This window comes from Hordeum vulgare, chromosome 1H, assembly GCF_904849725.1.
Source record: "Hordeum vulgare subsp. vulgare chromosome 1H, MorexV3_pseudomolecules_assembly, whole genome shotgun sequence".
In the NCBI taxonomy this organism is placed as follows: Eukaryota; Viridiplantae; Streptophyta; class Magnoliopsida; order Poales; family Poaceae; genus Hordeum; species Hordeum vulgare.
The window spans coordinates 272,090,150-272,114,461 of record NC_058518.1 but is presented as its reverse complement, the minus strand read 5'-3'; positions in this window follow the sequence as shown (position 1 = coordinate 272,114,461).

The window sequence follows — 24,312 nt, the reverse complement described above, 5'->3', positions numbered from 1 at the left end:
GGCTTGTCCGTGCTTTGATATCTTTTCTATGCTAAATCATTGCACATCCGCGTATACTCCAAGAGGAATTTGTGTAGAGTCATCTTGTTTAGTAGTTTTTCATATTGAGTTGTAAGTAGATAGAAGTGTGATGTTTATCATTATTAGAGCATTGTGTTAGTGAGGAAAGGTTGATGGAGACGATGATTCCCCCACAAGTCGGGATGAGACTCCAAACAGAAAATAAAAGAAAAGGGAAAAAGAGAGAGAAAAAAAGAAAGAAAAAAGGAAAGAAACAAAAGAGGGAAAAAGAAAAAAGAAAAAATAAATAAATGAGAGAAAAGAGAGAAGGGCGAGGGCTTCTACTTCTTTTTCCACACTAGTGCTTAGTGAAAGCACCATGTTTTTCATATAGAGAGTCTCATGTTTTGTCATTTTCATATGCTAGTGGGAATCTTTCATTATAGAACTTGGCTTGAATATTCCTATGACGGGCTTCTCTAAGTGCATCTAGTGCCCCTTAGTGATTTTGGTGCATTGAAGACTTATAGGTTAAGGGACTAATATGTTTGTGAGTGTACACACGCTCTATATGTCGCTGAGGAGTTTGATATATTCGAAGAATATTGACCCATTAAATTGAATGTCTTCAGCTGAAGACTTTGATATTTTCCTGAAGACTTTGAAAGTGAGGAAACTGGTGTGTCCTTGAAGATATTGATGTGGGGACTATGAAGTGTAAAGAATTTTGTTCCCATTGTTTCATTTCCTTCTTTTGAGTCATAGGAACACCGTACTGCTAAAGGTGGTCGAGGTAATACTAAGAAAAAAATTACACGTGATGCTCATCTCAAGGCCTACTCATAACCAATCCTTCGACTGAAGCCTTTGGAAATCTCTTGTAGTTTAGTCAAATTCTTCGGTGACAAACACAAACTTCTTCTATTATCTGAGGAAATTGTGTTGACTCCTCAGTTAGGATTTCGCCAATGCAAATTGCCTACAAGTGAGGGACATGATAGATCTGAGGATTTTTATAGTTAAAAATTTAGACCGTTGTTGTGCTTTGTGCCAGCTGTCCCCAAAACCTTATCCACATAACGTTCATATCATTTGGTATATTTATGTCATATCATGTCGGGTTGCACCCTGGCTATGAATATCCGCCCCCTACAACCACTAGATGGTTGGTTGCTCCGAGAGAGAACTTGATACTTGCCATTTGAGAGCATCCCCTCCAAGGACTTTGAGAGAAAATCATGAGTGAGGAAAAACCCAAAACCCAATCCAAAAACCCAAACTGATTGAGCACCATTGAAGAGATTGTTCCTGTATGGAATCGATGCTTGTTACCTTTGAAGACTGTGTATCTTACAAATGGTGATACGTCAATGGTCTAGAGCATCCAATAGTAAATTGTGGATTGTCGGGTGACTGAGTTTGTGAGGGTTTGGAAGTCTAACCTAATGACTTACCACGAGTGTTGGGCGAGGTATGTGTGACCTTACCTCGAGAAGAATACGATAAGGACTATGTGTCCTCGGACTATGTGTCCTTTGGTTTAAATACCAAGCCATTCCAAACTAGACATACGACTATCACAACAATTAGAACTAGGTCATCAAATTATTGTCTTCATCGAGCTCCTGGTTCTATTTCCTCAACTCTTTCATTTCCGCATATACTTGTTGATGAAATTGATTGTTACTGTCTGAACACTTTCTCTATTTCCTCATCTCAAATTCTTCAGTCACCTTGTTTTCACCTGCTTATCCTGTTTCACGCTACTCGCACTCTATGGTTGTATCATTTCATCGTGATGAGTATGCCTCTCCTACGAAATGCTTATACCTGAGTAATAATTCTGTTGCGCATAGTTCGTCACTTAGCAAATACCTCAAGTAGAAATTCCTGAGTGACGAATTTGTAAAATCGCCTATTCACCCCCTAGTCGATATAACGTAGTTTCAAATGGTATCAGAGCAAGGTACTCCCTTGTTCTGTGTGATTTTGGTTTAACCACTTGGAGTTTTAGTTATGTTGACTCCAAGTATGATCAAGGTATATACGGTTTGTCCTACATTTGAAGGGATGGACTACCCCTACTAGAAGCACAAGATGTGCATGCATCTTGAAGCAATTGACAACGATCTTTGGTATGTTGTGGAAAATGGTGTAACCTTCATCTCCCCATCTATCATAGCTGCTGATGTGAAGATATTCAACCAACTCGACACTCAAGTGAAGAATATCATATGTGGCATCTAAGCAAAGGTCAGTATGGTAGAGTGAGTGCTTTGGGGTATGCAAAGCTCATCTCGGACAGGCTGTCCAAAGTCAACAAAGGAATCACAACTCAACGTGACTCTCGGGTTGATGATCTTCGCAATCTCTTCAACTGCTTCAAAAGACTCGACAACCAAAGTATTCAGCAAATTGTCGATCGCCTCACTCATATCTCCAATGAGCTCCAATCTCTTGGTGCCACTGACATCACCGACCATGAGGTGGTGAAGAAATTGTTGATATCTCTTGATTCCTCATTCGATACACTTGAGCATGTAGATTACAAATCACTAGACCTTGCTGATATTCTTGAGAGACTCAATACTCCTGAATTACAACAATCTAAGAAAAGAGATCTCTATGGGCCAAGCTATGGAAGATCTTGTGCACTGAAGGCAAAGGCAATTTCCTCACCTGAAGAAGAAGAACCTAATTGCAGTCTTGGTGATATTGAAGAACTTGGTCAAGAACTTGCAATGCTCCTGAGGAAATTCCAGAAGTTCTCAAAAAGAGGTCATATTGGAAAAATATTCAAGAAGAAATATGAAGAAATTGGAATCTTCATCTCAGCACTACAAGAAAAGAACTTCTCACAAATGCAAGAAATTTGTGCACTACATTGCTGATTGTCCTTGCTAGGCAAAGGAATCAAAGAAGAAGAAGTACAAAGATGATAGTTTTGATGACTCGAAGAAAAAGAAGAAATCTTCAAAGTCCTCATCCTCAAAATCATCATCACACAAGAAGAACATTTATAGAAAGGCTCGGGCTCTTATTGGGAAGGAAATGGATTCGGAGGAAGAATCTGAAGAATGTGAAGAAGAGAAAGGATCTAAGGAGGAGTCAGAGTCTGGTGTGGCAAGCTTAGCTCTTGCTACTGCATTCGTTAGCAAGTCCATCTTCAACCTTGAAGAAAATGATACTCATGACTTCAACGACGACTCTGCTCCCACCTATTGCTTCATGGCAAAAGGTGCTAACGTACTAAATCATGCTTCCTCATCTCACTCAAATGATGAACTTGATGATTATCAGAAACCTAGTTACTACAAACTTGCTAATATTTCCACTAAGCAACAGAATGCTATTGAAAAGCTTCAGAAACTGCTAAAAAAAGCGATGACCTGTTGAACGAGGAAATGGATCGGACTCAAATCATCACTGATGACTTCCAATGTATTCAATCTAAGTTAGATAGCCTTTAGAGTCGTCATGAAACTCTCTTAGTTGATCACGAGAAGCTTTCTTATGAATTCCTTCAAAGAAAGCAAGATTTTGAGAAACTAATAATGTCTCATGATGATCTTCTAAGGGAAAATGATTCTTTGCTTGCTGAACATATCAGTTCTTCTCAGGAAGAATTCATTACACCTTGCTTGAAATGCATAGAACGTGAAAATGCTAATTCTTCACCTCAAAGTTCAAATGCTTATAGTGATACAAATTCTTCAACTATAGTTTTGGTCAAAAATTCCTCAAATAAGGAAACCACAAATGTCACTACGAAAATGCACGGTTGAAGGAATTGTATGTGGCAGGCATATAAAAAGTCTCAAAGGGCATCAAACTATTTGTGATGTGCTCAAAAAGCACATTCTGAACAGAAACCCTAGGTAAGAGGGTATTGCATTTGAGAGGAAATTGAATGTTGATGGATCATAGTGGAAACTTGAGCGGTATCCCAAAACCTCATGGGTTGCTGCAAAAGGACCTCCTATAGATCCATCTACATTATTTGGCTTTACATGTGAATCTTCATATTCCTCTGATTAGTCACTTGACTCCAACTATAAACTGTTCAAAAATCAGAATGGTGAAGTCTTTGCTAGATAGGTTAGAACTAACTGCAGGAACGGTCCACCTTTGAGGAAAATCTAGGTTCCCAAAAGTTGTTTGGAAAATCTTCAGGTGAATGTCATGATGACTCCACCCATGAAGAACAAGAACCCTACATAAAATTCCTCAAATGGACCAAAGTATTCACATGGATCGAATTCCTCATATGATCAAAGTTCTCCTCATGCTCGCACTAATGCTTTTTTATGAGGGAAACTAAAAGGGTCATGAATATGTGCATTATTCTTCAAATCATTATGTTCATAAATCCTCGAAGAATTTCTTTGCATATGCATTTGAGTACACTAACCCCCTTCTATGAATGGAAGTGCATTAGCTTCAATGCCTAAATTTTCATATGGTGCTCAAAGAATGATGAACTCTTTGCCACCCCTCCAGATGTGGATGGTGAAGAAAATGAACTAACCACTTATGCAGGTCTGGTCTCCACACGAACTTGAATGTTTCAAGAATTTCTGAAGACCTGAGGAAATGCTTGAAAGGATGCAAGCTAATCATGACGAAATGAGGTATTCATTTCACATGTCCTCATATTATCTTACCCCTACACGGTTGGATGGAATTCAAATCTGATGAATTCGATATCATATTCTTCACTCTAAAGTATATGAGATGGTAAGTTGTACTAATTCATCTGCAGGATGAATATGTACTAACCACATGAGTGGTGACAAGAATCTATTGATGGATATTCCATTAACTCCATCTCATCTGAAGCATATCACCTACGAAGATAAAGGAAAAAAGCAAGGTATTGGGTCTACGTAGGGTTGCAATCTCAAAGGACCCACACATGGACAAAATCATGCTTGTCGAACCACTCGGATTCAACCTCATGTCAGTCTCAATGCTTTGTGATGTTGATATGATTGTCATCTTTGGCAAATATCACTACATAGTTGTCATGGAATTTGACAAATCCAAAGTCTTCAAAGGCTATAGGAGAGGATATATATATATATATTGTTGATTTTCTAGAGTTCCGCAGCTGGCCATGTGTCTACTTGCAAAAGCTTTAGAAGGCTGGCTATGGCATTGACGACTTGGTCATGTTGGGATGAGGAACTTGCACACACTCATGAAGAAGAACCATATCATTGGCATCGAGGGCATCAAATTCATCATGGACCACTTGTGTGGGGCTTGTGAGTCTGGAAAGATGACCAGATACAAGCATCTCTCAAAGACTTTCATGACTACCACTCGTCCTTTTGAATTACTTCACATGGACCTCTTTGGCCCTACTCATTATGCCACACTAACAAATGCCGCATCTTTATATGGCTTTGTCATTGTTGATGATTATTCACATTACACTTGGGTGCATATTATCTGTTACAAAACTAAAGTGCAGGAAGTCTTCATATGATTTTCCGCAAGGGCATCGACGAATTTCCGTGTCAAGATCAAGCACATGAGGAGTGATAATGGGACCGATTAAAGAACATTGGTCTTGATGATTATCTTGGGGAACTTGGTATCACTCATGAGCTATCTGCCCCATATACTCCTCAACAAAACGACATCATGGAGCACAAGAATAGGACTCTTGTTGATATGGCTCACACTATGCTTGAAGAATACCACACTCCTCGTTGTTTCTAGCCTGAGGCAATCAAGACTACCTGCCACTTCATCAACAGGGTATATATTCACAAATTCCTCAAGAAGACTTCATATGAACTCCTCACTGATAAGAAAACCAACATAAGTTATTTCAAAGTCTTCGGGTTCAATTTGCTGGATTAGATATCCTGACCGCAGTTCTAAATTGCACCAAAATCACATGAGGGTTTTATGCTTGGTTTCGAAAAGGACTCGCACACCTACACAGTCTTCAACAACTACCACAACAAAGTTGTTGGAACTGTAGATTTGTGGTTTGATGAAACTAAAGGATCGCAAAGAGGGAACCTACCTCGTGTGCTAGATGAAATGCCTCCTAAGGAATCCATTAGGTTAAAGTCCATTGAAATATCATCCACACTGAAGAACCTCTACCAGCTGATGAAATCATCCCGAACAATGAAGAAATTCATGCTGGTGCACTTGAGGAAAATAGTGCTGATGAAATTCCCCAACCCCAACAAAGTCGTCAACCTGCTCATACAAGAGTGCAAATGAAGTGCGATTGAAAAAATCCTCGATGACATCAATACACTAGGTCCCCACACTCGCTCAAAAGCTTCACATTTTACTAACTTTCGTGGGCACTTTTCTTTTCTGTTTATCACATAACCCACCAAGTTTGATGAAGCCTTTATGGAGCATGAGTGGATTCAAGCAATGCAAGAGGAATCGCATCAATTCAAGCTCAACAACATGTGGGAACTTGTCAAGTGGCTAGATCCTTGCAAGCACAACATCATCGGTACCAAGTGGATCTACTGCAAAAAAGCAAGACGAAAATGATCAAGTGGTGAGTAATAAGGCTCGTGTTGTAGCACAGGGCTACACACAGGTTGAGGGAATTAACTTTGATGAAACTTTAGCACCAGTTGCTAGAATTGAAGATATTCGAATATTGCTTGCTTATGCTAACCATCACAATATCATCTTATATCAAATGGATGTGACAAGTGCATTCCTTAATGGTAGGATTGAGGAAGAAGTATATGTTGCTTAGTCCCCAAGTTTTGAAGACCCTAAGCATCCTGACAAACTCTTGAGACTCAACAAGGCCCTCTATGGCCTCAAGTAGGCCCCTCAGGCATGGTATGATACTCAGAAGGAATTTCTCATGAATAAAGGCTTTAGAAACGGTTCACTCAACCCAACTCTTTTCACAAAATCCTATGATAATGAATTGTTCGTTTGTCAAATATACATAGATGACATTATCTTCGGTTGTGCTGACAAACATTACACTAGCCAATTTGGCTACATGATGAGTGAAGAATATAAAATGTCCATGATGGGGGAGTTTAAATTCATCTTAGGTCTTCAAATTTGTCAACAACACAACAACATCTTCATTTCTCAAGAGAAATACCTCAAGGACGTCCTGAATAAATTCGGCATGCAAGATTGCAAAGGCATCAAGATTCCAATGCCCACTAACGGCCACCTCCGCATTGATGAAAATGGTAAAAGTTTTGACTGAAAGGTATATCGGTCAATGATTGGATAATACCTATGTGCATCTACGCCAGATATTATGCTTAGTGTTTGCATGTGTGCCTCTTTCCAAGCAAGACCAAAGGACTCACACCATAAGGATGTGAAGCAACCAATGCTTGGATTATGGTACCCCAAGGGCTCAAAACTTGATATTATTGGATACACTGACTCTGACTATGTTGGTGATCGAGTGGATCGCAAGTCACTATCACACACATGCCATTTCCTCGGACGATCCTTAGTCTGCTGGTCCTCGAAAAAACAAAACTATGAGTCACTTTACGCCGAACGTGAGTATATTGCTGCCAATTCATCTTCTGCTACACTATTCTGGATGAAGCAAACCCTCAAGGACTACGACATCAAAGTGAAGAATGTGCCACTCTACTGTCAAAATGGTAGTGCAATCAAGATTGCTCACAACCCACTTCAACACTCAAAGACCAAGCACATCCGGATTTGTCATCATTTTCTTTGTGATCATGTACTCAAGGGCAACATCTCCATCGACCACATGAAGACTAAATAAAAACTAGCTGACATCTTCACAAAGACCTTGGATTAAAACACATTTTGCAAGTTGCGGTGTGAGCTAAATATCTTAGAATCTTCTAATGTTCAGTCACACAACACACATCCTAATACTTATGCAAAATTGATTACTTAGATGTGCAACACACGAAGTAATGTTTTTCTTCAATCAATGAAGACTAGCCCTCTAAGTGTACAATTGTACACAGTTTCTAAAATCATCATTCTTATACGGTGTGTCACACCACCAATCGAGGTTGAAATTTTCAAAAATTTATATTTTTGCAAATTATTCAAAATTTTCAAATTCCTCAAATTTGCAATTTCCTGAAAGTGTTCAAATTCATCAAAATTTTCAATGCACGTTCTTCATTGACTAGATATATATAAATATATATTTGAGCTTTCAAAGTCCTCAACAACATTCACTTATTGCTAATTCTTCAAATTGATTTTCTTCTAAGTGAATGTGATCAGACCCATCCCCCTCTATGTTAAGCTCAACCTAGTCTATTCATAAATTCTTCATATGCTTTCTACTTGAAATCCATTCAAAGTCTTCACTGGTTCCTTCTGAGATGAAGAATTTGTGAACGAAACATTAAAATTATCCTATCAAATTTTTGGTGGTTGCCGCTCAAATTGATCCCACTTCCCATGACTCGATAACCTACGATCCCCCATTATCGCCACATCTCTGTACGTGGGTGACACATGTCGCATGGATAGGAAGGGTTAGGGGTAAATAGGTCTAAAATATTTCGGCCGAATAGTTTTTACCTCCACTATAAATACCCCTTCACCCCCTTTAGTGTCTCAGTTACTCCGCGTCATGTCACTTGTCCTCCTACTCGAGCTTAGACCTAGCATCATCGCCGGAGAGGAAGAGCTTATCTGCCTCAACCTCCTCGTTGGTGTACTTGCACTGGTCACAAAAATCTTCACTTTGTCGTCGTCGTAGTTGTCTTCTCTCGCCGAGTTAGGGCGCAGGAGATCTAATCTGACGAACTCCTTCACTTTCACTCCGTGTTCGTCGTGTCCTTCGATAAGGTTAAATAAAATCTAATTTTACTGCCCTATTTGATCTTCATGATTTCACAAATTCTTCAAAAGGTGTTTATTTCTCAACAATCAATCATGTAAACACCTTAATCAAATTCATTTCCCTTGGTCAATTTATCTAAGTCATGATTTTCTTTAAGGATTCCTCAATTGTGTAAATTTTTGAATGTGCACAAATCTGGAACCAAAGACAAGAACACTTAGTGACATTCTTCAATACACCTCTGGTCAGATTCCTTAACTTGATATACTTTTGAAAAAAAACTGAGAATGCATATGACCTCTTCAAATTCTTCGCACCTATACTCTGTTCACACGTACAAAATGTCTAGTGATGAATCTCTAGGTTCTCATCAACTTAGCTCATTTGCAGCGTTCCTTGAAGTTCAAATTCCCGAAGTTAAGAAAATTTGCACACTTTCTCAGAATCATCAAAAGTTCAAATTCCTGAAGTGAAGAAAATGGCTGAAGGGAAAAGACCTCAGAAAGGAGGAAAGAAGGCAGAAACTGATATTGCCTTCGAAATCCCTGAGGATGTATATGATGAATACTGCACTCTAGATGATGAGATATATGGAAAGGACACCAAAGAGAAGCACAAAACGCACATCCAGAAAATTGAGAGGAGATGTGCAAAGGAATGGAGGGAGTACAAATATGTTACTCCAAACTACATGAAGAACTTTGAAGTGAATCCTCCATACCCAAGACCTCCTCTTGCTAGTGGCCAAGTAGCTGATCCCACCAGCATTGTAAGTGGTGAAGAATTTCCCAAGGAGTCGGTCAAGCGCCAAGCCAAGCTGCCGAAGATTTCTGCAGAGGCAGTGGGGAAATTCAACCTTGAAATTGATGTTGTTGCTACCACTACCTCTCTGCTGCTGAACCATCCGCGAGTGCAACAACTCCAAAATGGGCTAGAGTGAAGAAATCTGTTGTGAAGACAAAGTCTTCAAGTTCAAATCCCTCTCAGCAAATTCCTCAACCAGCTCCTTTTGTGGTGCCACTTCCTCAGCTACTACCATAAAGTCCTCAACACGAGTGCACCTTGCAACGTGTCAGCGAACCGTTGGATTCATAATTCCCTCAGGGACATCACCAACTCGCTCCGCTCTCACTACTTAGAGTGCCATGGCCATGAAGAAGAAGATGACTATTGGATGAGGCAAAAGACCAAGTCCTCACAAGGTGGTCTTCAATGTTCCCTTAGCATCTAAGGATGATGAAGCTAATGATGACGAACTCACTGAAATCATCAGAAGCAAACAACAAAGAGTGGCCCAAGCAAAGGGCACTCAAATACCTCTCATGCTAGACCGAGGATAGTGCTGGATTTCAATGACATTTGGTACAAAGATCCTCATACCCCAATTGATGATCTAAAAATGCCACCAGTTCCAAGCCATGTGTTGTCGGCTTTCATTGCCGAAGAGAAATGAAAGTATGGAAAGGCCAAAAGGGCCAGAAGGGAGGAGAGCAAGAAGGAACGTTTCCTGAAGAGCAACATTCTCTCCCTAACTCCTCACCAACTCATTACGGCATAGACTGAGATTAAAATCCTCAATGAAGAATACTTAGATATCATGTTGATTGGCAAGGTACCAAGGTCAGGTTCGTCAATGTGGCTACCAAAGTCATCACTGACCACAACACAAGTGTTGGAGTTCCTTCGGAACCTCAAACTGCTCAAGCTGGCACCTTTGCTCAGTGTGATGAAGAAGTTCCTCAGCCCGCTAAAGAGATCCCAGCGGCTGAATAAATTGCCAGAACTGCTGAAGAAACTGCAACGCCTGAAGAAACTACGAGGGCAACCTTGCACGGTCACTAGAAGGGGTGTCTAGAGGGGATGAATAGACTACTTGAGAAATTAAAACCTAGCCTCTTCCCAATTTTAATGGTTGGCGGATTTTAGCATTTATAGCAAGTCATACACCCTACACATGCAAGTCTACGAATATAGTAGTGGAAAGTAAAGACACTCACATGTAAAATAAGGAGTAGAGTTTAGGAAGATCAAACGCAAAGGTGGACACTGTGATTTTTGGCGTGGTTCCGATAGGTGGTGCTATCGCACGTCCACGTTAGTGGAGACTTCAACCCACAAAGGGTAACGACTGCGTGAGTGCACAGAGGGCTCCACCCATGAAGGGTCCATGAGGAATCGGCCTTGTCTATTCCACCATGGCTTACGTCCACGAAGGACAAGCCTCGCTAGGGGCAGATCTTCACGAAGAGGCGATCTCCTTGCATGTACGAAATTCTTGGTTCAACTCCATAACACGAAGTAGGAGGCTCCCGAGCGACACATAACCAATCTAGGAGGCACCACCCTCCAAAAGGTAATAGATGTGGTAGTATGATGAACTCCTTGCTCTTGTGCTTCAAAAGATAGGCTCCTCAACACTCAATCACTCTCTCATAGATTTGGCATGGGTAGAAGAGATTGATCGGGTGGAAAGCAACTTGGGGAGGCAAGAGATCAAGTTTCAAATGGATGGATCGAAATATCTTGATCTCAATACATGGGTAGGTGGCTCTCTCTCAGAAATATGGATATGGCAAGTGTATGTGTGTTCTCAGTGCTTCAAAAATCCAACCATTACAACATTATTACCCAACTCGGTGAAACCTAAGTGAATCTCGGTGGTACTGGTTCGCACAAAATGTGGCAAATTTTGAATTCTCGGTGAGACTTCGTTCCTCTCGAAGTTGTGTAGCTTTTCGTGCATTAATAGGTCTCACTCGCTCTTAAACCCGTTTAGCCAACGAATACCTGCAAGTATCCAACTTTGGGTTTGTTACCGATGAGTACCTTGTCCGTCGTTTTCTCGAGAATCTTGTGTACATAGAGATGGTTTGTGGCATGAAAAGATGTTCCCACGGATTCTTCCCAAAAGTTCCTTGGCGACTTGTATTTGTCAAGCATCATTCTAGCCATCTCTATGAGAGTCCGGTTCTTCCTCTCAACAAATCCATTTTGTTGAGGTGTGTACGTCACCGAGAACTCATGTGAGATACCCTCTTCGTCAAGATAAGTATCCACATTTGTGTTCTTGAACTCCGATCCGTTGTTGCTCCGAACTTTCTTGATCTTCACTTGAAACTAATTTTGAGGTTTCCGAGCGAAGTTCTTGAAGATCTTTTGTACTTGTGACTTGTCATCAAGAAACATTACTCACGTAAATCTGGAAAAATCATCAACAATAACTAGACCAAAAGAATTTCCACCAAGGCTGATGTAAGCATTGGGACCAAAGAGATCCATGTGAAGTAGCTCGAGTGGCCTTCTAGTAGTCATAATGTTCTTCACAGGATGACTTCCACCGACTTGTTTTCCTACTTGACAAGCACTACAAAGTCTATCTTAGTCAAAGATAACATCTTTAACACCAAGAATATGATCACCTTTGATGATCTTGTCTAGATTACGCATGCCAACATGTCCTAACCTTCTATTTCATAACCAACCATTAGAAGATTTTGCAGTAAGACATGAACGGCGTTTGGATATTTTAGTGAAATCAACAATATATGGATCACCTCTACGAAAACCAGTAAATACCATGTTATGATTATCTCGACGAAACACTTGGCAATCAACTTCCGTAAATAGCACATTGAAACCAAAATCCGCTAATCTAGATACGAAAAGAAGATTGTAGCCAATGGATTCAACAAGCATGATATTTGAATGGAACTATCATGAGATATGGACACCTTACCAAGTCCAAGTACCTTACCCTTGGAGTTGTCCCCAAAAGTCACATACCTTCGTAGTCCATGGTTTGGTGTGATCTCATGAAACATATCTTTATATCCAGCCATCTAATCGGTGCATACACTCTCAAGTATCCACTCCTTTACTCCGTCCATGTAGTCTCTAAGGTTCGCCATAATACTTAGGCTCATCATGGTCTTCTCATAGTCGATGTCAAACTTCTCATCTTCATCGAAGTAGCCATGCTCCACATTGTCATCATCGTATGGAATATCCTCGTCATAAGAATCAAAAGATTCGTCAGAATTTCGACTATGACAATGTTCATGTTTATGCATGCAAATGGATTCAACAATGATGTTGTTAATGGTAATGACATCTCATTTAGCACGCATGAGGTCACTAAGCTCAAATAGACATTTATCAAAATTAGGATCATTGGGCTTCATTTTGTGGAAGACAATAAAGTTTTGGAAAATGGCATCAAGATTTTTCAAGGAGTAGTCGGGATACCTTTTCTCCAAATCTTTCCACATTGGATGTAAGGGATCAATGGGAGGCACATAGGGGTATTCAACATACTTGCTCAAATGGAATTCATCAATGATATCAAGCATTTCAACTTTTCATTATCTATATTACTCCCCATTGAGAATATGCACTCTACAACTAAGATTACCCAACCTAGACACATCCATCTTCCTCTAATGGTGATTAAACCAAGGCTTGGAGACCAAAGCTCTAAAAACAATTGTGGGATCACTAGAAGGGATGGATAGAGGGGGGTTGAATAGACTACTTGATAAATTAAAACCCAGCCTCTTCCCAATTTTAATGGTTGGAAGATTTTAGCATTTATAGCAAGTCATACACACCCTACACATGCAAGTCTACGAGTATAGCAGCGGAAAGTAAAGGCATGCACATGTAAAGTATGGAGTAGAGTTTAGTAAGATCAAATGCAAAGGTGGACATGTTGACTTTTGGCATGGTTCCAATAGTTGTTGCTATCGTATGTCCATGTTAGCGGAGACTTCAACCCACGAAGGGTAACGATTGCACTAGTCCATGGAGGGTTCCACGCACGAAGGGTCCGTGAAGACGCGACCTTGTCTATTCCACCATGGTTTACATCCACGAAGGACTAGCCTCACTCAGGGTAGATCTTCACGAAGTAGGCGATCTCCTTGCGTGTACAAACTTCTTGGTTCAACTCCACAACACCAAGTAGGAGGATCCCAAGCGACACCTAACCAATCTAGGAGGCACCACCCTCCAAAAGGTAATAGATGCGGTAGTACGATGAAATCCTTGCTCTTGTGCTTCAAAACATAGTCTCCTCAACACTTAATCACTCTCTTGCAGATTTGGCATGGGTAGAAGAGATTGATTGGGTGGAAAGCTACTTCGGGAAGCTAGAAATCAAGTTTGAAATGGATGGATGGGAATATCTTGATCTCAACACATGAGTAGGTGGCTCTCTCTCAGAATTATGGATATGGCAAGTGTATGTGTGTTGAGTGCTTCCTCTTTGAATTAGAGGTGGTGGATGGGTATATATATAGGCATCTCCAAAAATCCACCCTTACAACATTACTGCCCAACTCGGTGAAACCAAAGTGAATCTCGGTGGCACCTATTTGCACAAAATGTGGCAGCTTTCAAATTATCGGCAAGACCGATATAGGAATCTCGGTGGTACCGATAAGGTGACCTAGGACAGTTTCCAAATCTCGCTGAGACCGTTTCCAAAACTCAGAAATTTTGATTCTTGAGAACGACATACGAGAAAGTTGGTCACTGGTTTTGGTGGAACCAAAATGGAAGTTGGTGGTATCAATATTCTAGGGTTTTGAATAAATTCTGTCTCTCGAAAAATATGTACGGTCGAGTGGAAAATATTGGTGGCACTGATTTTGATGTTTAGGCTTTGGAGAGAGAACTTCCGTGGGAGAATGGACTAGTATTTTTGGTGGCTATATCTAAGCACTTGAGCAACCAATTCATCATAGATACCTCACCCCCTTTTATTAGTATTGTCTTTCCTATGGACTCAAAAGTGATTTCTCACAAATATAAAATGTAGAGTCCTCTTGCTTGAAGCTTGGCCAATCATATTCCTTCCCTTGTGGCTTCTGCACACAATCCTTAGTCAATGCTCTTTGTGGATTATACCTGAAATATACTAGGTAGAAGTGTTAGTCTAAGAGATAATGTATGTTGTGATGAATTATCAAAACCACCACGGGAGCATATGTGCTTTCAAACCTCCAATGTTGCCCCTGAAGAAACTACCACGACAACCTCTGCTGTTACCCGTGAAGAAATTGTTGCACTTGAAGAAATTGCACAGTTGAGGACGAGCGCATTAGCAGTGCCTGAAGAAATTGCATCAACTTCACCTGCTACTCCACCAACAAAATATTCAAAGGTGAAGAGAGTGATACTTCCTTCTGCATCATAAGCGAAGAAAACCAATGCTGCAGAAAAGGAAGTCGTGCGGAATAAAAAAGCATCATCCACTACAGTATCCTTAGAAGCCAAGCGATTGAGGATTCTACCAAGTTCCTCAATTGAACCGACCGATGCAACGCCTATCACTTCTGTACCCTCTTATGAAATGGTACCATTCGATGAAGATTATGTCATCCCAGATGCTCAAGATGAAGAAAGTTGATGTGCTTCTTCCTCAGAGCCGATCAATGAAGAAATTGAGGTGGATGTGCTCACTTCACCTCCTCAGGTATCATCGCCCCAGCCTGAGTTTACTGCAAAAGAGGATAGTGTTGAAGAAGTTGAAGAGGACGTGGAAATTGGATGCACTACTCCGGTGATCAACGATGAATATTAGGAAGCTACGCACCCAAATTCACCAATGGCCACCCCATTAAGTCAAATTCGTCGGTCACGTGCCCAGACTGAATAAATTATCACAGGGTGTGAGGGTCGTCCCACTCCTCTCAAGACAATAGTTTAAGAAATTAGAGTTGCATCAGCTGATGAAATGATTCCTCTCATAACACAATCAAGAGAGCTACTGGTTGAAGAAATTCCAGCTGCACCAGCTGAAAAAACTGGTGAAGAAAGTCACACTAAGACTACGGCTGGAGAATCTGCTATTCAAATTCATCAGTCTGAAGAGACCATGGTTGAACAAATAGCTCCTCAAATTCCTTTACCATCAGTTGAAGAACCAGAGGACGATATAATCAACATTGAGACTACTAAACTTGTCATTCAAAATCCTCAATTTGTAGTTGTATTGGTACAAGTTCCTCAAGCTGAAATAGCTATTATGCCAAGAGGACTTGTAGGTCGATACAAGCCAAATCTATAGCCTAAGCTTGTTTGGCCATACAAAGGTACAAAGTGACCCAAATTCCTCAAGGAGAATTTCTAAGATGAACGTCACTTCTTCACGGTTGAAAATCCATATGACCCTCCAAGGATAAGGCACAAAAGTTTCAGGACTTCAACCCAGATTAACTTCTACGGTGTTGTGTTATTCGAGAAGAACAAAATCTTCCTGCACCGTCAAATTACTCATGCAAATATGGAGTTCATTATGTGCTTCTCCCCAGTACTCAATGTTTTTCATGAAGCTGGACTTTTGCCATTCTGCATCAATATTTGTGACTGGAATGAAGAACTCATTCATCATTTCTATGCGACTCTGCACATCTCTGATGAAGCACAAGATATCAGCACGTGGATACTTGACTCGATGACTGAAGACACACACTATACTGCTCGAGCAACTGAATTTCTTCCTGTAGTCCCAGTCGGTATTCCCTCAGATGTGTCTATGATGAACATGGATTGCCAAATCATATGATGTGGGTGCTCACGAAGCCTTTAGCACCTGGCCAAGCTCCCAGAACCACCTTCCTAATGAAGGATTTGCTCTATGTTCCCAGGACGGTCTATTGCATCTTGACCAAAATCCTTAGTCCTACCAAGGGTAACAATTAGGAAGAAGAAAACATGGTTGAAATCATGAAGAATCTATTGTTCAATATTATTCATCGGATTCCCATCAACCTTCATGATTTATTCATGAGGACTTTCGCCAACATTGCATTATCATCGTTTGAACTAAAGCCACATGCTCCCTGAATCATGAAATTCATGAGAGCAAGATCCTCAATCCATTATCAAGCGGATTTTCAAAAGCATTTCACCTTTCTGGCCCCAATCGAACTCATTAATGTTGGGGAACGTTGCATGGGAAACAAAAAATTCCTATGCACACGAAGACCTATCATGGTGATGTCCATCTACGAGTAGAGATTAGATCTACGTACCCTTGTAGATCGCACAGCGGGAAGCGTTAAGAAACGCGGTTGATGTAGTGGAACGTCTTCACGTCCCTCGAACCGTCCCACAAACCGTCCCGCGATCCGTCTCGCGATCCGTTCCGATTTAGTGTCGAATGGACGGCACCTCCGTGTTCAGCACACGTATAGCTCGACGATGATCTCATCCTTCTTGATCCAGCAAGCAAGACGGAGAAGTAGATGAGTTCTCCGACAGCGTGATAGCGCTCCGGTGGTGGTGATGATCTACTCCTGCACGGCTCTGCCCGAGCTCCGTAGAAATCCGATCTAGAGGTAGAACTATGTGGTGTAGGAGTTGCACATGGCAAAAGTTGTCTCAAATCAGCCCTAAAACACCACTATATATAGGAGGGAGGGGGAGCGCTAGCCTTGAGGGACAAGCCCTCAAGGTGCGCTGGCCAAGGGGAGGAGGAGGACTCCTCCTCCAATTCGGTTTGGGAAGGAGGAGTCCTCCTCTTCCTTCCCACCTCCCTCTTTCCCTTTTTTTTACTTTCCTTTCGTATTTTCTTATGTGGCGCCATGGGCCCCTTGGGCTGACTCTACCAGCCCACTAAGGACTTGTGGCGCCACCCTAGTTCCTTGGGCTCACTCCCAGGTGAGTGGGCCCCTCCTGGTGAACTCCCGAAACCCATTCGTCACTCCCGGTACACTTCCGGAATTGCCCGAAACTTTCCGGTGACAAAATGAAACCATCCTATATATCAATCTTTGTTTTCGAACCATTCCGGAAACCCTCGTGACATCCTGATCTCATCTGGGACTCCGAACAACATTCGGTAACCACATATATAACTCAACTATACTAAAACATCGTTGAACCTTAAGTGTGCAGACCCCATGGGTTCGAGAACTATGTAGACATGCCTCGAGGCATACCTCGGTCAATATCCAATAGCAGGACCTGGATGCCCATATTGGACCCTACATATTTTCCGAAGATCTTATCGGTTGAACCTCAGTGTCAAGGATTCATATAATCCCGTATGGCATTCCCTTTGTCCTTCGGTATGTTACTTGCCCGAGATTCGATCGTCGGTGTCCGCATACCTATTTCAATCTCGTTACCGGCAAGTCTCTTTAATCGTTCTATAATACAAGATCCAGTGACTTACACTTAGTCACGTTGCTTGCAAGGCTTGTGTGTGATGTCGTATTACCTACTGGGCCCCGAGATACCTCTCTGTCACACGGAGTGACAAATCCAGTCTTGATCCATACTAACTCAACGGACACCTTCGGAGATACCTGTAGAGCACCTTTATAGTCACCCAGTTACGTTGTGACGTTTGATACACACAAGGTATTCCTCCGGTGCCAGTGAGTTATATGATCTCATGGTCATAGGAATAAATACTTGACACGCAGAAAATAATAGCAATAAAATGGCACGATCAATATGCTACGTATATAATTTGGGTCTTTGTCCATCACATGATTCTCCTAATGACGTGATCCCGTAATCAAGTGACAACACTTGCCTATGGCCAGGAAACCTTGACCATCTTTGATCAACGAACTAGTCAACTAGAGGCTCACTAGGGACAGTGTTTTGTCTATGTATCCACACATGTATTTGAGTTTCCAATCAATACAATTCTAGCATGAATAATAAACGATTATTATGAAGAAGGAAATATAATAATAACTAATTCATTATTTCCTCTAGGGCATATTTCCAACAGTCTCCCACCTGCACTAGAGTCAATAATTTAGTTCACATCACCATGTGATTTTAACGAATCCAACACCCATATAGTTCTGGGTCTGATCACGTCTTGCTCGCGAGAGAGGTTTTAGTCAACGATTCTGAATCTTTCAGATCTGTGTGTGCTTTACAAATCTTTATGTCATCTTATAGATGCTGCTACTACGTGCTATTCGGAAATACTCCAAATATCTACTCTACTATACAAATCTGGTTTACTACTCATAGTTATTCTGATTAGTGTCAAAGCTTGCATCAACGTAACCCTTTACGACGAACTCTTTAACCAACTCCATAATCCAGAAAATTCCTTAGTCCATTAGTTACTAAGGATAACTTTGACCGATGTTCAGTGATTCAATCATGGATCACTCTTTGTACCTCTTAACAGACTTGTGGCAAGGCACACATCAGGTGCGGTACATAGCATGGCATATTGTAGAGTCTATGACTAAGGCATAGGGGACGACCTTCGCCCTTTCTCTTTCTTCTGTTGTGGTCGGGCTTTTGAGTCTTACTCAAATTCACACCTTACAACACAACCAAGAACTCTTTCTTTGTTAATCTATTTTGAACTCCTTCAAAAACTTGTCAAGGCATGCATTTCATTTTGAAATTCTGTTTAGCATTTTGATCTATCTCCATAGATCTTGATGCTCAATGTTCAACTAGCCCTATCCAGGTCTTCGTTTGAAAAACCCCTTTCAAACAACCTTTATGCTTCACAGAAATTCTACATCACTTCCGATCAACAAAATGTCAACCACATATACTTATCAGAAATTCTATAGTGCTCCCACTCACTTCTTTGGAAATACAAGTTTCTCATAAACTTTGTAAAAACCCAAAAGCATTGATCATCTCATCAAAGCGTATATTCCAACTCCGAGATGTTTGCAGCAGTCCATAGAAGGATCACTGGAGCTTGCAAACTTGTTAGTATCCTTAGGATCGAAAAAACCTTCTAGTTGTATCACATACAACCTTTCCTCAAGGAAACCGTCGAGGAAATAATGTTTTGACATCCTATGTGCAATATTTCATAAATAATGCAGCAACTACTAACCTAATCCCAACAGACGTTTAGCATCGCTATGAGTGAGAAAGTCTCATCATAGTAAACCCTTTGAACTTGTTGGAAACATCTTTGTGACAACTCGAGCTTTTCTTAATAGTGACTTTTCACAATCATCATTGGTCTTCCTTTTAAAGATCCATCTTTACTCAATAGTATTATGACCATCAAGTAATTCTTCCAAAATCTACATGGATCCTCTCTCGGATTTCATGGCCTCCAGCCATTTGTCAGAATCCGGCCCACCATCGCTTCTCCATAGCTCGTAGGTTCATTGTTGTTTCAACAACATGACCTCCAAGACAGGGTTACCGTACCACTCTGTAGTAGTACGCGACCTTGTCGACCTACGAGGTTTGCAGTAACTTGATCCGAACCTCAATGATCACCATCATTAGTTTCCAGTTCAATTGGTGTAGGCGCCACAGGAACATCTTCACGCGCCCTGCTACACACTTGTTGAAGTGACGGTTCACTAACATCATCAAGTTCCACCACCCTCCCACTCAATTCTTTCGAGAGAAACCTTTCCTCGAGAAAGGACCCGTTTCTAGAAACAAACACTTTGCTTCCAGATGTGAGATAGGAGATGTATCCAACTATTTCGGATATCATATGAAGATGCATTTATCCGCTTTGGGTTCGAGCTTATCAGACTGAAACTTTTTCACATAAGCGTCGCAGCCCCAAACTTTCAAGAAACGACACCTTAGGTTTCTCCAAACCATAGTCTATACTATGTCATCTCAACGGAAATACACGGTGCCCTATTTAAAGTGAATGTGGTTGTCTCTAATGCATAACCCATAAATGATAGTGGCAATTTGATAAGAGACATCATAGTATGCACCATATCAAATAGGGCGTGGCTATGACGTTTAGACACACCATCATACTATGGTGTTCTAGGTGGCATAAATTGTCAAACAATTTCCACATTGTCTTAACTGTGTACCAAAAACTCGCAAATCAGATATTCATCTCTATGATCATATCGTAGACAGTTTATCCTCTTGTCACAACGATCTTCACTCTGAAATAGCTTTGAACTTTTCAACATTTCAGACTTATGTTTCATCAAGTAAATACTCTTGTATCTACTTAAATCGTCAGTGAAGTAAGAACATAGCAACATCCACTACGTGCCTCCGCACTCATTGGACTGCACACATCAAAAATGTATTACTTCCAATAAGTTACTTTTTTGTTTCATGTGGTATGATTTGCATGTCTCAAGTGATTCAAAATAAAGTGAGTCCAAACGATCCATCTGTATGGAGTTTCTTCATGCGTTTATACCAATAGGTATGGTTTGCATGTCTCAAACGTTTCAAAAATGAGTGAGTACAAAGATCCATCACTATGGAGCTCCTTCATGCACTTTATACCGACATGACTCAAGCGGCAGTGCCAGAAGTAAGTGGTACTATCATTACTACTTTGTATCTTTTGGCACCAATATTATGAACATGTGTAACACTACGATCGAGATTCAATAAACCATTGAGGGTAATTATTCAAGCAAATAGAATAACTATTATTCCTTTTAAATGAATAATCGTATTGCAATAAACACGATCCAGTCATGTTCATGCTCAACGCAAACACCAAATAACAAGTTTTTAGGTTTAACACCAATCCCGATGGTAGAGGGAGCGTGCGATGTTTTGATCACATCAACCTTGGAAACACTTCCAACACTTATCGTCACCTCGCCTTTAGATAGTCTCCGTTTATTCCGTAGCTTTCATTTCGAGTTACTAATCACTTAGCAACCGAACCGGTATCCAATACCCTCGTGCTACTAGGAGTACTAGTAAAGTACACATCAATATCATGTATATCAAATATACTTCTGTCGACTTTGCCAGCCTTCTTATCTACCAAGTATCTAGGGTAGCTCCGCCTCAGTGACTGTTCCCCTTATAACAGAAGCACTTAGTCTCGGGTTTGGGTTCAATCTTCGGTTTCTTCATTAGAGCAGCAACTGGTTTGTCGTTTCATGAAGTATCCCTTCTAGCTCTTGCCCTTCTTGAAACTAGTGGTTTTACTACCCATCACTACTGGAATTGAGAAATTTGCCATCTGCCATGCCTTTGCCGTCTGCTGACGCATGGCAAAGATCCTCTTTGCCGTCAGCTGGCACAAAGCAGACGGCAAAGAGGTTGCTGATGGCAAAGGTTGTATTTGCCGTCGGCCACCTCTTTGCTGTCTGCTGACGCATGGCAAAGGCCCCAGAGGCGGACGGCAAAGAGAACCCGGACGGCAAAGGGGCGCCACCCTAACGGCCGAAGCCCGACCCACCCCACCCACCCCTTTGCCGTCCGCCTCCCAGCTTCTGCAGACGGCAAAGGGGGGCTCCCCCTAACGGCACCCAGCCCCCACCCGGCTCCCCTAACGGCACGCTCCACCCCCGCTCCCCTCGATCTCCTGCCTTCTCTCGCGCGCGCCCCTGCCCACTACAGCGCCGCCGCCACCACCCCCTTCACTGCTCCGGCCCACCGCCGCCGCCCACGACCGGAGCTCCCCGCTCCCCTCCTCCCCACGTCCGTCCTCCCTGCGTCCCTCCTCCCCGCGGCCCTCCTCCCCGCCGCCCACGACCGGCTCTCCCCGCTCACCTCCTCCCCGCAAAGGTGCGCCACCCCCACGGCCGGAGCTCGCCCGCCCCTCCTCCCCGCGCACGTCCTCCCCACGCCCCTCCTCCCCGCCGCCCAGGGCCGGAGCTCGCCCTCCCCTCCTCCCACTGCCCTCCTCCCAGTGCAGGTAAGTTTTTTTTTCTTTTTTTCTTTATTTCCTGTTTTTTCTTTTAAACTAGTAGATAGTATATAGTACAGACATATAGTGTGTCAGTTAAATGACACTTTTGATTTTACATACACAATAGATATTATATAGTATAGACATATAGTGTGTCATTTATTTAGGCTTCACATGTCATGTTTTGGCTTCACATGACATGTTTAGGCTTCACATGACATATAGTGTATCATTTATTTAGGCTTCACATGTCATGTTTAGGCTTCACATGACATATAGTGTGTCTGTTAAATTGGATAGTTAGTTTTTTTTCGTTTTTTATTTGAAATTAGATAGTTAGTTTATTAGGTAGAAAAAGTAGATAGAGAAGAAAACAATAGATAGAAAAAAAACTTAGAAGAAAATAAGAGAATAATAAACTAGAAGAAAAAGGAAGAAGAAGAAGAAGAAGAAAGAGGAAAGGAGGAGAAAGATAAAAGAAAGAAGAAGAAGAGGAGGAGCAGGAGCAGGAGGAGGAGGAGGAGGAGAAAGAAGAAGAAGAAGAATAATATGATGATCAAGAAGAAGAAGAAGAAGAAGAAGAGGAGAGAGGAGAAGAAGAAAGAAAAGGACCCCGACCCCCGGCCCACGACCCCCGACGCCCGACGCCACCAACCCCCGACCTCTGACGCCACTGAGACCCGACTCCCGACCCCCGACGCCCCGACACCACTCACCCCCGACCCCCGACTCCTGACCCCCGACTCCACTAACCCCCGACTCCCGATGCCCGACGCCATTGACCCTCGACTACAGAAGCCACTCACCCTCGACCCTCGACCCCCGACGCCCGACGCCACTGACCCTCGACTCCCGACGCCACTGACCCTCGACCCCCGACCCCCGACGCCCCTGACCCTCAACCCCCGGCCCCCTACCCCCGACCCCCGACACCATTGACCCCAAACCCCCGACCCCCGACACCTCTTCGGCCTCTTGTTGACCAAAGAGACCCCAACCCCGACGCCAGTGATCCTCGACCCCCGACAACACTAACCCTCGACCACCGACACAACTAACCCCCGACCGCCGACGCCACCGACACCCGACACCACCGACCATCAACGCCACCGACACCCGACACCACCGACCATCGACGCCACTAAGCCGACGGGGTCATAATTTTGTAAATTATGAATTAGGTCACATATTTTCCGATTGTGTTAATTATAAAAACATCATATTTGTGCTGATCGGGTGAATTTCAATGTGCAGTTGTCCGACGACCTCCACGTGCGTTGGACGAGCTTCGCCCTTGCGTTTGTTGGTGAGCACAAATGACTTCTCCTCCTACCCCCTTAATTTGCTCTGTCCCGGTCTTCGTGCCGATGAAACTTGCTAGCTATAGGTTTCTTCAATCATGAGTATGCGTGACCAGTATGTGTCTCCCGTTCGAAAGGGCGACATCTATAAATATGCATTTCTTTGCATATTTATAACCGCCATCCTTTCGAATTGTCGAACATTATCCATGGACAGCCCGAGTATGTGTAGATTGGGTTTGTTTTCCCGTATGCTGTGCTCCGGATCCGATGCGGAATTTCGTCAGTGCCTCCCCTGTTGTTCTCCGGGTACACATCCTCTCTGCTTATTGCCGAGACGTGTATCAGGAGAACAGCGGGGAGGTGCTGCCGAAATTCTGCGTCACATCTGGAGCAGGGCATGGGAAAACGAACCCAGTCTACACATACTCGTGGGATTAGGACCTATCTTAAATTAAATTATATACACTTAAATTATATACATTTTATTACTCCTGTTGGTATTTATGTTGTACTAATTTCATTTACTCTTTGTCATGACAGGTGTTGAAAGATGGTGGGAAAGGGTCGAAAGCACTCCGCGGCTG